The sequence below is a fragment of the Mesocricetus auratus genome, unplaced genomic scaffold, assembly GCF_017639785.1.
Source record: "Mesocricetus auratus isolate SY011 unplaced genomic scaffold, BCM_Maur_2.0 Super-Scaffold_100013, whole genome shotgun sequence".
Classification (NCBI taxonomy): Eukaryota; Metazoa; Chordata; class Mammalia; order Rodentia; family Cricetidae; genus Mesocricetus; species Mesocricetus auratus.
In genome coordinates this window covers 6,710,175-6,725,884 of record NW_024429196.1, presented here as the reverse complement: position 1 = coordinate 6,725,884, position 15,710 = coordinate 6,710,175, and the positions used below count along the sequence as shown (strand labels likewise).

At 46.2% G+C, this 15,710-nt stretch overlaps 1 long non-coding RNA gene across 2 annotated transcripts in view; it reads left to right on the top strand.

Moving 5' to 3' along the window:
- Positions 1-2,658: 2,658 nt before the first annotated feature.
- The window catches only part of LOC121143473, a 34,735-nt gene continuing 21,683 nt past the window's right edge, over positions 2,659-15,710 (top strand). The window contains exons 1-4 of one of the 2 annotated variants that reach the window (XR_005880663.1): positions 2,659-2,766; positions 11,963-12,086; positions 13,144-13,270; positions 14,665-14,744. This is a non-coding gene — a long non-coding RNA (uncharacterized LOC121143473). The remainder of the gene's footprint in view (positions 2,767-11,962; positions 12,087-13,143; positions 13,271-14,664; positions 14,745-15,710) is intronic. The other variant, XR_005880662.1, reaches the window with a different exon arrangement.

Sequence of the window (15,710 nt, the reverse complement as noted above, 5' to 3'; positions counted from 1 at the left end):
TGACCAATAGCTAGGTGATAGAGGAATATGTGGGGGTGGGGGCAGGCAGAGAGAATAAGTAGGAGGAATCTAGGCTGGATGAAGTGAGAGAAGAGAGAGAGACAGAGACAGAGACAGAGACAGAGAGAGACAGAGAGAACAAGGGAGAAAGAGAGGGAGCGGGAGATGCCCGGGATCAGCCAACCAGGCTGCCACCAACCAGCCAGACATGGAATAGGACATACAGAATGAAAGAAAGGTAAAACACCCCAAGGCAAAATGTAGACAAAAAGTAATGGGCTAATTTAAGCTATAAGAGCTTGTGGGACAAGCGTGAGATAAGGCTGAGCATTCACTGTAGGAGGAAGTCTGATGCCGCCATTAAACATGTGACTTATTAGAGGCGCATACAGATGAGGTAATAAAAGGGCAGTTTACCACACCGCTAACCAAACCCACTTTAGGCAGGACTAAAGACGTATACGGCTGGACGTAAAGACGTATACGTACGTAGGCGGAACTACGTCACTAGCCAGGCCCACTTTTGGGCATGGCTAGGGGGCGTTACGGGGGGAAGGTATAAAAGACAGCACACAGGACGTCTCGGTCTCTTTTCCTGGAGTTCGGCTTCCGGCACGGCAGAGGAAACGGCTTGTATCGTCTGGGTTACTTGTTTGGTATCTTGTGAGTAATTTCTACATTAAATACTTAGCTTTACTTTCAGTAATTGTGTGTCGCGTATCGTTACAGCGTCCGTTGAAGCCTACAATTCACTATTAATAAGAAGTCTTTATGTCATGATTTGGGAGCTGGTTGGTGGCCCAAAAGAAAGCCTGCTACAATGCCCCTCCCAGGACCTCACCCCAGTTTCTGCTCTAATCTGTATAAAAAGCCCCCAGCCTATCAGCTCAATGGTATCCTGTTCCCAGGGATCTTCCCTGTTACCCAGTAGCTCTGCCCCTCCACCCCTCCTCACTCCCACCTGTGCATCTGTACAAAACTCCCTAACACTCATCCTCTGTGGTTCATGGATTTTATTCTTTGAATTCATAAGATGACCTCACTGTCTCAGTGAAGTTTTATGAGTCCTGGTTGTCCTGGAGCTGACTGTGTAGACCAGACTGGCTTTGACCCCACAGAGACCCACCTGCCTCTGCCCCCACACTCCACCCCTAGTGCTGGGATTAATGGCAAGCTCCACCATGCTGCAAAAGGCATTATTAATCAAGTTAATTTGGATGCTTTGCTCATCTATTTAGAGACATTCTTTTTAAGGTGGTCGGCTTAATAGACATCTGCTTCAATTCCCTCCACAAGTCCTGTGTATATTATTCTAATCATTTTGCATGTCTAAATATTTTCCCATCCCACTGTCATTTTGTGATGGAACAATGAGTAGCTGAGAAATTTATATTTTGGTTGGGCGTTGGTTGCAAATGCCTTTAATCCCAGCACTCGGGAGGCAGAGGCAGGCGGATCTCTGTGAGTTCGAAACCAGCCTAGTCTACAAGAGCTAATTCAGGACAGCCTCCACAGCCATAGAGAAACCCTGTCTCACAAAACCAAAAAAAAGAAGTTTATTTTTTTGTAACCAAACATCATACTGCACCCCTCCTCCAAAGACTTGAGGATCATTGCAGAAGAGGGGGCCAAAAGAGGGTAAGAGCCAGAAGTAGTGAACGACCGCAAGGAAACAGTGCCTTCTGGACACAGCAGAGCACCTGTACGTATGGACTCACAGTGCTTGTGACAGCAGACACAACCCCCAGTCAGACCAAATCTCAGTATGGAGAGGGGAGTTTGATACAAATCCCACCTCAGCTGAGGAGCTACTGGCAGCTGTTAGCTGCTGGGAGAAGAAGGGCCAGATTTCTCTAAGAGCACAGACTATAAGTCAGCTATGCTCCCGTGGGCAGGAGGCACAGGCAGGTGAATGAGTAGGAGGCCAACCTGGTCTACACTGCCAATTCCAGGCCAGCAAGAGTTACATAGTGAGACCCTGTCTCAGAAAAACAAAAACCAAATTTTAAAATATTTAAAAAGAGTATATGGGCAGCACGAATTGGCTTTGATGTGGGGGAGGGCACAAAATTGGGTGGAAAGGGAGGGGATTAGATCTGGGAAGAGTTGGGGGAGAGGGTATTTCATTACATCAAATACTCAAAAAACTAATTAAAAAACCCATATTCAGTATGCCATGATCACACACGGTTTTCACTGGTCAAATCAAAATAAATCTTTTTGAAAATAAGTCCATTTTAAAACCCCTTTCTGTTATTGCCTTTATTTATTCACTATTGTGAGGGGGTTGGTAATGATGTGGGACAGCTTGCAAGAGCTGGGTCTTTCCCTCTTCCATGTGGTCCAGGAGGTGGAACGCGGGTCATCGTTGGCAACAGGAACCTTTCCCCATGAGCCATCTCATAACCCAAGGAGTCTATTTTTACCACCTAGGTGTGTGATCCCTCCAGGTTCATGCTACTGCTGTCATTATCCTCACATAATAATCACACTGTTGTCTCAGGAACTGCTCTTTGCTCCCACGGGGTGCTGAGGGCTTCCTAGTCTGGAAGATGGCTCATTTCCACGGACACTGACTGAATGCTCGTGCCTTCTCTAAGCCTGATAGTGCAAGCCCGCCCTCCCTCTCCTCTTTCCATCTCCACGGCAAAGCTGAGATTAGGTCACACTTCCACGCCTACTGATCTTCTGTCCACTTGGTAGCTCACTTACAGCATACCAACTACAGTCGACTACAGAGGCACTTTTAGCTCTCTCACTATTAAGGTAAATTTTATACCTCTCCTTTTATACATGTCAAATTTACTTAATAATTTTTTAATTTAAATATCATATTCCTACCAGTTCATTCTTACAACTTGGGCCTTTAATTATTATCTTTTCTCTGGTATAATCTCTAGTAAATTTTATTTTCTTTAAGGTCTAATGGTCTCTTTTGGGGGGTTAATGTTTGCCTAATAGGTGCCTTTTCTAAGATCGTTATGTTCTAGGTACATCTTGTCATAAGAATATGCATAGAATTATGTTTTTGTTTTTGAGACAAGATGTCACGTTTTAGGCCAGGCTGGCCTCAAAGCTGCAGTACTCCACCTTCTTCCGTCTCTCAAGTGTGGAAATCATAGGCAGGAACCACCACACCCAGCTTAGAATTCTTTTAAATTCTAGCACATTGACTTTTAAACAGAGTATGCCCACCAAGGCACTGCTGAAACCACGTACTGAAGTCTGTTGCTGTATGCTTGTCTTTGCCCTCATTATTTTCTTCCTCTGTCTTCCCCTTGCACTTTTTTGTTTTTGGACCTTTCTTTGGACCGATTAAGTTCCCCAGCCTCCATCACTCAGTTTTTCTCTCTCTTCTCCACTGGGAAATCACATCTCGTTCTCTTTAAAGACCTCCATTGTGTGGATGCTTGGTTTGTTTGGACAGCTTCCCGCCTCCTGATGAACACAAGGCTTGTTTTCAACATTTGCTGAGATATACACTCTTGTGAAAGGGCTTTTGCTGTTTTGGTCCCATCAGGGCTCTTTTGAGGCTCGTGATTCTTTCTAGCTCTTCCAGGACCCACATGCAGGTCTCTGAGGACTGAAGCTGGGCAGCACCCAGCATGGCACGCTGCCCACTTTTTTTTTTTATATAATGGGCCTTCTATCACTTTGGAATTCACTGGTTCCTTGCATCTAAATTTGGTGTCCTCCACAATTCTGTGAAACATTTTCCCCCTAATTTTTCAGTTTTTGGAGAATGGATCTCACATTTACCAGGCTGGCCTCTAACACTGTGTAATAGAGGCTGACCTTGAACCCTGATCATCTTGCCTCCAGCCCCTGAGTACTGGGATTTCAGATGTGTACCACCATACCCAGTTTGTGCAGTGTTGGAGGATTGAACCCAGGGCCTTATTCATGCTAGGCAAGCACGCTACCAAGTGAGCTACATCACAGCTCCTCTTATCTTCTAAACTATAGCCCACTCTTCCCCTCTAGTGCTCCCTCCCTTCCTCCCTTCTTTCCTCTTAACTTTTTCTGACAGAATGTCACTCTGTAGCCCAAACTGGCCTTGAACTCGTGACCCTCTGCCAAGAATTGTGGGTATGCACCATGTCTCACTGAAAAATATTCTTGATCTATCTTTAATTTTACTAAGTGTCTCTTTGGGCCATATCTAATCTATTGTTGAGGCCATCCATTTATTTCATCTCATTTATTAGTCAATCCCATTTGATTTTTGTTTGTTTATGTCTTTTTTTAATGTGAGAAGGAAGTTTATTGGGGGAAGGGAAGGGAGCAAGGGCAGGGAACAGATGGGAGAGAGAAGAGAGACAGATCTGTCTGCCTCCTCAGAGAAATGGCAGAGAGTGTTTATGTCTTTTTTTATGTGTATGAGTGTTTGCCTCCATGTTATGTATGTGTACAAGATAAATGCCTGATGCCTTTGGAGGCCAGAAGAGTGCATCAGATCCTCTGGAATTCAAGTTAGAGATGACTGAAAGCTGCTTATGGACACTGAGAACTGAACTCAGGTCTTCTGCAAGAACAGCAAATGCTCTTAACTGCGAAGCTACCTCTCCAGCCCCTCCTTTGCCTTTAGGTAACTTCAAAGCCACACTAACCTCAGATCAATGCAGTTACCTATGATCTTCTCTCACACACATTACCCTTTTCTCTTCAGATTTTGTGACTTGTACTGCAAGTGGCTTATACCCTTGGGTCATTGTCTAAGGAAGTCCTGTGGCCCAGCCAATATTCGTAGAGAGGGTTGTTTTGTTTTGTTTTGTTTTTCAGTTGCCTGGGACCGCTTTGAATAAATATCACCCCATATTATTTGGTGACTGGAGAGCGGTTCTGTGAATTTGGACTAAAAACTACCATCACTTGTTATTCTAGTTATGTATCCCAGGGGAAGGTTTTCTTTTCTCTAACCCAAAATCTGGATAAGTGAGTATGCTCGCCTCATCTCCACGACAAGGCTCACTTAGTTCACCCTGACCCAGAAGCTGTAGTCCTTCAGTCTTTCCTTGTGCAGGTGTTTTGCCTCAGGTTCCTCAGTGGAGCAACTGGAACTCCAGTGCAGACTCCCACACTCCTATACTCAGCACAACGGAGGCTTAGGTGAGAACTGCCCTCACTTGCCTACTTCTCCTGCTCCTATATTCATCACTTTTCTTGTTACTATGACAGAATGCCTGGCAAAAGCAACCTAAGTTAGGGGAGGGGATATTTTGACTCCATATACCACTCTGTCATGGTGGGGAAGGCATCTAAGGCTGATGATGCCTCTCACACGGAAGTCAGAGCAGGAAGCAGAGAGATTAAGCTATGACCCTGAAGGCCTATCCTCAGTGATGAATCCCAGGTAGCAAGGCCTCACAACCACCCCAAGCAGCTGGTGACTAGGTACCAAAACACAGGAGCCTGTGGGAGAAAGTCCACATCTAACCCTTGACAGTCCCGGATTCTGCTTTAGTTCTGTTCCTGCTGAGTGAAAAGGAAGCATTTAGTCAGTTGTGTGGTGTTTTTCATTACTATGGCTGTTCAGGGTACTTCCACTTCCTAACAGACAGAAACAAGAGTAGCTCTGCCAATAGCGGTGGTGCATGCCTGTGATCCCGGCTCTGCAAAGGCTGAAGCAAGTTCCTTGGTCTACACAGGGGGACACTGTCTCAGCAAGAGTCCAGCTTTGATTTTTACAGAAGGGTTTGGGGGATTCGATGATAAAACTAAGCCCACAGCAGCCACAGAAGCTCTGCATACCAGGACTCTCCTCTGGGACAGGGTTATTAGATTAAACCAAACTAGCAAATTGACCAGTTATTTTGAATTATGGGTGATGGCATTTCTGGAATGGTACCTGACACAGGCAGAGAGGGAATTTTTTTTAAGTTGCCAATCTTGTGTGTGTGTGTGCGCGCGCGTGCGCGCGTGTGTGCGTGCGTGCGTGTGTGCGTGTGTGCAAGCCAGAAATCAACAGTGATGTCAGGCGTCATCCTCAATCAATTCACTGTGTCACTTTTTGAGACAGGGTCTGGAGTCTGGAGCGTGACCATTGGGCTAAACTGGTTGTCCAGGGAGCCCCAGGCATCCCAGAGGAGGGATTTTTCTAAGTGAGTCTCTTAAATCGGTTTGGATAGCTCTAGTGTGGAAGTAAGAGAGCTGGATGAAACTCCTCCAGTTGCCAGAGGAGCATTGCAGGGCCATTTTCAAAGTGTCCCAGAGAGAATAGCATCCAGGGTTATAATGAGCCCTCAGCAACACAGAGACTGCCAAGAATAGCTCCAGGCATCTGAAGTAACATCATCCTGCCTCCTGAGGCTTCTTGCTTCAGCTATATCCATGCCTCACAGAGCACGCTTTAGACTGAGACCACTCAGCCTGAGCTCATGGGAAGGGCATATGTTTGCACCATGTCACACACGACATGCATGGGAATCAGGCTGTGAGGCCCCAGCATCAGAAGCAACTCAGAAATACCTGGGTCACAACAGCAGTGAAATATCACAGCCTCAGGCTTAGACTAAATAAAGGAGGCTGCTGAATGTTTCTGAAGGGCATGCAAGCATCTTTGTTCAAGGAAAAGGCATTTACCCGGTGGCACAGCCACATCTCCTGGCATGAAAATATAATCTATTTATTATATTATATGAGGCACCATCTCATCCCATCATTCATCCATAAACACTGTCAGCCATACTGCATACTTATCTGAAGTCATTTGTCTTTCATTCACAAAGCAGCTATTGACAATGTGGAAAGAGGACATGAAGACATCTCACAGCACAATAGAAAGGCTCAGTCCAAATTGTCAGGTTTAAATTTTAGAAATCACTTGTTTCTTTCCTTGTCAGTTTACTCATTCTGTAATAGTGTATGCATGGGGAAATGATGCTGGATGAATGCTATTAGATAATGAAACATAAAGCCTCATTGGCCGTCTATCCCCCATCTATGTATCCCCTACCTATATCTATAATCTACCTGTTACTTATCTATAACTGTTATATATCTATATAGCTGTCATTATCTATCAGCTATTATTTGTCTATATTTATCCAACATTTATCACTTATTTATATAGCCAAGTATATCCATGTCTATCAATTTATCTAATATCTGTATGTAATACTATATGTATCTATCATTGCTCTATATTTATCATCTGTGTAATCATTTGTCTATACCTATCAATCTGTTATCTACATATCATATCTATCTATTCATTATCTATCATATACACCATATTCTATCTATCCGTCCATCCGTCCATCAGCCATCTATCATGACTAAGTGAATTTTATAAATGGAAAGTAGGATTGCAGAAATCCCATATCTAGAATGTATAGACCCTGTGGATAAGGATAGTCTCTTTCCCCTCCCTCCTTCTCTCCTTCTTCCTCTTTTACTTTTTATCCTACTGGGAAGCTCCTGTTAATTATATCCATGCTCATTCATGGCAAAGAGTGAGAAAGCAGCACGTAATGCCTACCCTTTTGGAATTAGGAGTCCTGGAGTGGGAGACAGCATTTAAAGCAGGAACAAGCTCTCAGTTAGACAGTTATGCAGATTCAGATGGTCCTCAACTCTCTATTCAATCACTAGTATGCTGCTGTGGGGTATTTATTAGTAGGGTGATGGTGAGAGAGACCTCTGGTCACTTTGTCAAAGAGAAACCCAACCTGGCCTATTTGGTGCCATACCAACCGTGAGCCAGACAGCATATGTGCCTATTGTCTCCATGGCCAGCATGTGGAGACCCTGGACCATGGTCCAGTACCCAAAGCTAGTTTTACATTATAGGCTTCTCTGTGCTCTGTGAATTCAGGGGTCTCTGACACCTCAATCCAGCTTGGCTGATGGTGACCATCAGAGCTATCACATCCTCTCTTGAGGCTTTGGGACATGAGTCAGGCAGCAGAAGAAGTCATGGAATGAAGGTAGAGAGGATTGTGCGATAGAGGAAACACTGGAAGCCAACAGCATCCCCAGTCTTGCTGATCTGGTGGGCTATAGAGGCCATTGCATATTGTAGCCTGTCTGTGGAGTTTTGGTCGGATCCAGCCGACTTGCCCAGTTCATACGTGAAAGGGAGTGTGGATTGAGAAATGGCAGGTAAAGACACTAAGAGAAGGACAGAGACACAGGATAGAGTCGAGAGGGCAATCCAGGGAATACTGAACGCCCCAAGTTTATTCTTCAATATTCTTAAGTACCCCAACCAAATGGGGAACATGGCAAAAGACTTCTTTATCGTGTATAAGGAAGAAATAGACTTTCTTCCCTTAATCCTCCAAACATTTGATAACTGCACCTTAGACTCAATTTCCCATTATCTGGCCTTGAGGGTCAAGAGTAACCAAGATGAAGCAAAGCCGTCTTTATGGGCCCCAACAATTGCATATACAGAGCCAATTATAGCATCCTTCAGAATGTCACATGACCTCCATTCCACTGTTGATTTAGATAGAATTATTTCTTTCAGAAATTTCTCTCTTCTTGGCTCCTTTCTTATTCCACTCCATTGTGTGCCCCTTTCAACACTATGGCCACAGCACTCCAGTTTTTCCAGTAGCTTTGTTAATGGCCCGTGAAAGAATGAAGTTTTGAATGTGAGGATATGTGATGCTAGTATATAAATGATTGCGACCCATGGCAGAACAGTTCGTGAATCTGGGAAGATACTGCACTTGACATCTTCAGGAAGATTTGCCTGAAGTTTCGAGCTGGAAAGTCACAAGACTGTGTAGCAAAGAATGAGAAACTACAAAGATTTTTTTGTATTCAGAATTGTAGGCAGGGCTGGGAATGCAGTTCAGAGGCCCTTGATCAGCTTGTGAGAGGCCCTGGATTCAATTCCCAGCACTGGAAACAAATAATAGTGGTAAACACGCCTACTAATAAAAATCATTGTGCACAGTGATTTTTGACATTGACAATATGCAATTGATTCTGACATCTGCATATTGACCCTCCACATAGCTGGAAAAAATCATGATACCTCATTATTATATGGTCTTTGAGACTGGGTGATTCAGCAGTCTTGATCATGTATTAGAAGCTCAGAAGATTCTTGGAGCCACTGGTCCCTAGTCTGCTAAGAAGGCTTGGGAATACTTGCAGTGATGTCGGCACAGGAATCGGCAGCAGCAACAGGGCAAATTAACACTCTGACAAAAGGAAGGCCAAAAAGTAAAAGCCAGATAGATGATCTTCCTTTTCATCAGGACTTGTACCACTCATGTTCAGGGTGGGTCTTCCCAATCAACCAAGGCTACCAGGACATCTCTCCAGGTGAAGCTCCATAGTCAGGTGGTTCCAGTTTGTGGCAAGTTAACATTAAAAATAATCACAAGGGCTGGAGAGATGTCTCCGCAGTTGAGAGCACTTCTGGAGAACCTGGGTTCAGTTTCCAGCACCCATGGTGTGGCTCACAGCAATCTGAAATCCTAGCTCCAGGGAATCTGATGCCTTCTTCTGGGTACTAGGCAATGATAACAAACGGCCATTGGAGGGGGGTGTCCCAAGATGTTTAAAGGACCTTAGGGAGAAATGGAGGAAATCAGGGTAAATTAGCACTTTAGCACATAATAATGTTAGTATTGGTTGATCCATTGTAGCAAATTACTATAGCAAATTAGCCACAAAGTAGTGTGTTTTAAGATACGTTACTCCCAAATGTGGCACTGTAGCATCTGAGAAGACAGTAGAAGCAGGAAGGTCATGGCCACTTTCCTGCCTTTCACCCCTAAACCACAACATCAAGACCTTGAAGGGCATGGTGGTTAATCTTCATTGTCAGGCTGATTGGATCAGGAAGAAACTAAGACGCATGCTTCTGGGTGGGTCTGTGGGGGGATTTCCAGACAGGAGTAAATGGGAGGGGAAGTCCATCCCCCCTCCCAGGGGGCAGCACCTTCCAGTCCGAGGAAAAGGCTTGCCTGCCTTCACATCTTGCTCATGAGTACATCCACCCTGTTGACCCTGATGGCCACCGCTGCTGCATTCTTCTCCTGACATCAGAACACAGCTTCCTTGAACCTCCAATGTGCATGGCAGATCAGTGCCTCTGCAGGAACCCTCGGGACCTCCAGGGAAAGGCTGGAGTGGCTAAAGCATCCAGCACTGTCGACTGAGCAGCAAACCCATTTCTCAGCCTCTCTAGCATGCAGCCAAACACTGTTGGACTACCCAGCCCATACTGTGTAAGCCAATGTAATAAATCCCCGTTGTAGTGTAGGTTCATCCTTCCACTTCTGTACTTCTAGAGAACCGTGATTAGTAACTCGAGGCTCTCCGAGACTCCCTTCCCTGAAGCTCCGAGAGGGACAACCTCCACCTGAACAAACATGCAGTCAGAAAAGTCTACACAGGCCTCCTTAAGTTTCCCGGGCTTACTACTGCTAGACCTAACTTACTTTCACTTTCTAGGGGCTGGGAGCAGGGTCTCACACTGTATCGCTGTTATCACTGATTGGTCTGGAACTCAGAGGAATCTTTTTGCCCTGGTCTTCCCAGTGCTGGGGTCACAGGTGTGAGCTGAGCTTCCCTTTTCTCATCATATCTGAAACACACAGTTTTAACCATGACAATAAAGTTTTCCCCAGGGGAAGCATAATTGACTCCTTTGCCACCACAAAAGGAGACAAATTTTCATTTATTAAGCATCTCATGCTGACATTGCTGGTTGCTTCTGTATCCACTCTTGGGATTTTTCATTTTAATTAGTTGTAACCTGTTACTGCTTCTCAGATTAAAGACTATGCAAAATAAACTCTTTGGTATGTGTTTGGTTTTATTAGTATAAGAGCTGTAATGTTACCATTTCAGAAGCAGTCTTTAACAATATTAAAATAAAGGATAACATACTAAATAAGTAGTTTACAGTAACTGAAAAATAGAGCTTATTTATGAAGGTCATTAAAAAATATGTATGTGTGTGAGTGTTTTGCCTGCCTGTATGTCTGTGTACCACATGTGTTCCTGGCACCCAAAGAGGTCAGAAGAGGGCATCAGATCCCCTGAAAACAAGGTTATGAATGGTTGTGAGCCTCTATGTGGGTGCTGAGAATTGAACCCAGGTCCTCTGCAAGAGCAATAAGTGTTCTTACCCATCAACAAGTACTGAGCCATTTCTATCCTTCCATAAACATTTTCATTGTTGTTACTTTTTGAGATGGGTCTGATGCTTTATCCAGGCTGGTCAGGAACTCCCCGTCTTCTGCCTCAGCTTCATTGATTCTGGAATTATAGACATGTGTTACTATCCCCATCTCTCATTTTTCACCTCTTGGTTTCCCCCACAAGAAACTTGGGCTTTTTCTTGACATTTAAGGACACCACGTTGAATGTATCTACCTCATGTTCTTTCATGAAAAGTGGAAAATAAATGGGAGAATATTCTAGAGAGAATGGGGCATGTTCTATACCTGTGTAAAAACTGAGCTAACTTTAAAATCTTTTTTGTGTTTGTGTTTGTGTTAATCATATTAGAAGACAGAATAAAGGATGGGACAGGACAGGGAGGAGAACAGGGGGAGGAAGAAGAGGGCAGTCTCATCAGAGAATTCTGAATGTTGTCAGTAACTAAAGCATGGGGGCTACACAGGGAAGGGGTGAGGGGGGTCGGAGTGTAACTGACTAACATAGCACATGCTTTGCATGTGAAAGGCCTTGGGTTCTGTCTCCAGTTTGCACACGTGTGATTCAGTAAAGCAGAAATGTGTTGTTTGGGAAACTGAGATTTTCACCGTGGAAGAGAGGTTCTGAAATGAAAAGGGGAAAGGCAAGGAAGATTCCTGCGTGCTAGATTTGAAGCCAGGGATGATATATGAACTCAAGAAGCACACACACACACACACACACACACACACATACACACAAACACACAGATACATGCACGTGCACACAGGCACATACATGCACACATGCCCCTCCACTGATGACCAAACTCCAGCTTTTTTTTTTCCTGCAGGCAGCGAGGAGGTATAAGCAAGAGTATGCAGGTGAGCTACCCCACATCCTGACAAGGCTGCCTTGGTGATGGATGAGATGCAAGGGAACTGGGTGTGTGCAGCAGCCCAGGGACAGTGCAAGAGGTAATTGGAGATGTGAGTAACCGTGGCCTAGTGTGTGTTATTTTTAACATCCTCACAGGAGGGAAGAGCTTTGCTCCAGTTGCCAGGGAAATTGTGTTCTGAGTGATTTTGAAAGTCTTGAAAGAAACCGGGAAACTTTACAAGCCAATTTAGCTTGTGTGCTTGGACTATACACCTGAGGACATGTGGTCATTTTTCTCTCTGGACACACATGGTGCCTTTGCAGCACCCTGGGGGGATGCTGGCTGGCAGGTGTAAGATCCTGCTGCCTCATTGGTTAGCACTGAAGGAGAGCACTGGAACAGGTGGGACACCTTGGAGCCAATGGAAGCGCCAGGGCCCAGTGGGTGGTGTGGACAGACCTAGGAGGATCCTGCTTTCCCAAAGCACATCAAAGTCTTCATCTAGGTCCGACAAATCCATGTGTCCCCAAGCTTCAGAGGCTCCACGTGCTTCTTCCATGGGCCACTAAGGAAAGAGCACCAAATTGCCCTCAGCTTTGGACACAGGCCTGGGTACAGCTGGCCAAGCTGAGGGGCAGCTAGGGCTGTAGCTTCCCCGACCTCCAGCAGCACCTTCTCTATTCAGTGGCCTTGACCTAAATCTGATGCCAAATACTGACAAACACAGCTTCACACTCAGTACAGTGACCTATTTCAATCTCAAGTTCAGGATGCCACCTCAGGAACAGAGAGCCTCTTTTGACTGCTTATCAGTGTTTCTAGAAGAAATAGGGTTAGGAAAGATGAGGCTCCCTTTGCTTCTGCCTTACACTTGGCTGAGTAAATAGGAATGTTGGGAAAATACTGCCCTTTCTCTATCGCATTCCAAAGCTAGTCCAAATATCTCCCACTGCAACATGGAAGGGCCAACAGTAGCTCCAGTTCCCTACTTACTGTTATGCTTGTCACAGGGGCCAAAGCTAGTCTAACCTTCCCAATTGCAAGACAAAGATGCCAAGGCTAGCCCCAGTCTTGTCCAGTGACGATCAGTAGAGCCTTCAGCAATTGTTCAGACCTGCAAGCCTCCCATTTCTTTGGTATCCCTTCACAAACAGGGGACAAAGACCACACATTTGACAGAACTTGGCTATACTGTAATGGTGTTGAAACAGCCACGAGGATGAAGACGCTATCCTCAGGCGGGTACCTACCTCAGTGTGGTGTGGAAGATGCTGTCCTCAGGTGGGTACCTCAGTGTGGTGTGGAAGACACTGTCCTCAGGTGTACCTCAGTGTGGTGTGGAAGACGCTATCCTCAGGCGGGTACCTACCCTCAGTGTGGTGTGGAAGATGCTGTCCTCAGGCGGGTACCTCAGTGTGGTGTGGAAGACACTGTCCTCAGGTGGGTACCTCAGTGTGGTGTGGAAGACGCTGTCCTCAGGTGTACCTCAGTGTGGTGTGGAAGACGCTGTCCTCAGGTGGGTACCTCAGTGTGGTGTGGAAGATGCTGTCCTCAGGCAGGTACCTCAGTGTGGTGTGGAAGATGCTGTCCTCAGGTGGGTACCTACCTCAGTGTGGTGTGGAAGACGCTGTCCTCAGGTGTACCTCAGTGTGGTGTGGAAGACGCTGTCCTCAGGTGGATACCTCAGTGTGGTGTGGAAGACGCTGTCCTCAGGCAGGCAGCTCAATGTTGTATGGAAGATGCATTTCTCAGGCAAGCAGACACCTTAAAGGGGCAGAGACTCATGCCCAATTCAGTTTCTTCCACTTGGGTTATGGTCTGAACACAGTTGATTCTTCAGTAACAACCAGTTAGCTTAGATTCCTTTTGCCACACTGAATACTCTTCAGACTTCATTGGTGACTGAAACTCCACCAGATCTCTGGAGCCCCTGGTTCCTATAGTCCCATGTTCTGTCCCTGTGGTCCTTTGAAGGCCTTAGTTTACCTCTGTGGCCGCAGCTTCCACAAAACCACCTTTCACAGTTGAAAGGTGCCGGGAGCGATCATTGGAATATAAGACCTCTTGTATATATTGCCAGCTGTGGAAGGTCCTAAATAAGGATAGCATAATAAAAACCATCTTTATATTCCTACTGTGTTCTTAGAGACTAACACAGTTAGGCTTCTATGTCTCTGTGTCTGCTTGCCTTACTGTACAGCATACTTTCAAGGCCTGCAGTACAGACTTTCCACCCCTCTGCCACCTGGCCTGCAGTCCAGACTCCCCCTGCCACAGACTTGCGTCCTTGGAGCATACCCTGCCAAGACCAAGCTCCCTGCTTCAAAGCAATAGCCTCTCCCACCTAAACCCCCTGCTCTGCCAAGCTTCCTGCTTCAACCACTATAAGAATCCTTGTGAGAAAATAAAAAGCTGCAGCTTGATCAGAAAGCCTGTCTTGCTGTCTGTCCTTGTGTCTCTTGTCCCTTTCATTCCAGGTTCCAGTGGGCTCGACCTTCTCTGTGCCCTGCTGGCCAGGGCAGAAAGGCATGGAGGTGGACACTGACAATGCCTGTGTGACAGTGACATATAGGAGAGAGAAGTCTCCATCTTCATGCCCCTCCATATCTTCTGAGTGGGAGGTTTTTAGTGTCCAGTAAGGCAAACAGATGTCCATTTCCCATTCATGTTCCCAGGTCTTAGCAAGCACAAGAGAGAAGACAGAGCCAAGGCCCATCAGCACAGTACCTCTGAGCTTCCGCCTGTCTCCTAAAAGGTAGGCATGGCTGTCCCTGAGCAGCAGCCAACAGCAGCAGCTATTTCCTGAGGAGACTGGATGAGTGGTAGCTGTCCTGTAGGAAGGGAGGGCAGAATGTTCCAGGGGTGAGGGAGGGGAAGCGCTCTACATTTAACAGAAGCAGCACTCTCATCCTACTGCCCCTAGATGGGCCGGTTACTGCCCTAGGGACTAGAAGGGGCAACTTCATGGTGACTTTGCATTCCTCTGGATTATGAAAAGTAAGACTGTATATTGGCCACAGGTGGCAGCCAGTAAGGGAATATTCTTCAAAGAAGTTCAAGTTGACCCCACATAGAGGGCCAGGGGGGGGGCGCAGATATGGCACTCTGCACTCTGGCCACCTTGAATTTGGAAAGATAATTTCTTCAGTCTAAATGGGACAGGTGTGTGACACTCATTACCGTCGCCACCACCATCACCACTGCCTCCATCACCACTGCCTCCATCACCGCCTCCATCACCACCGCCTCCATCACCACCGTTGACCACTGCACCACTGCTACCACCAGCACCAGACCAGCATCACCACCATCACTGTCGCTAGCATCACTACCACTGTAAGGATTCAGGCTTTATGCTGGCCTGCCCCTGTCACCTGTCACCTGGCAGGATGCACTCAGGAACCCTCATCAGCCCAGGGTTCCATGGTTGTGTAGACTACGCGCTGGTGCAGAGGAATCCTTTGAAAGAACCACCCCTGCCCACTTAGGCGCTCTCTCTTTCCCCTCCTCTCTTTCCTGCTGTTCTCCTTGGGCAGACCGCTTTTTCCATCTCCTCCCTCTCCTGACTTCTCCCTGTCGCTGGGCCACTTTACTTCTTTTCTCTTTCCTGCTCCCTCCTTCCCCTTTCTAATGAAACCTCTCTCTTGCGTTCTGTCTGCCTGGCGTGTTTGTCCCCCACCTCGGTCAACCTCGACTGCCATGGAATCCACCAAGGTCCCCC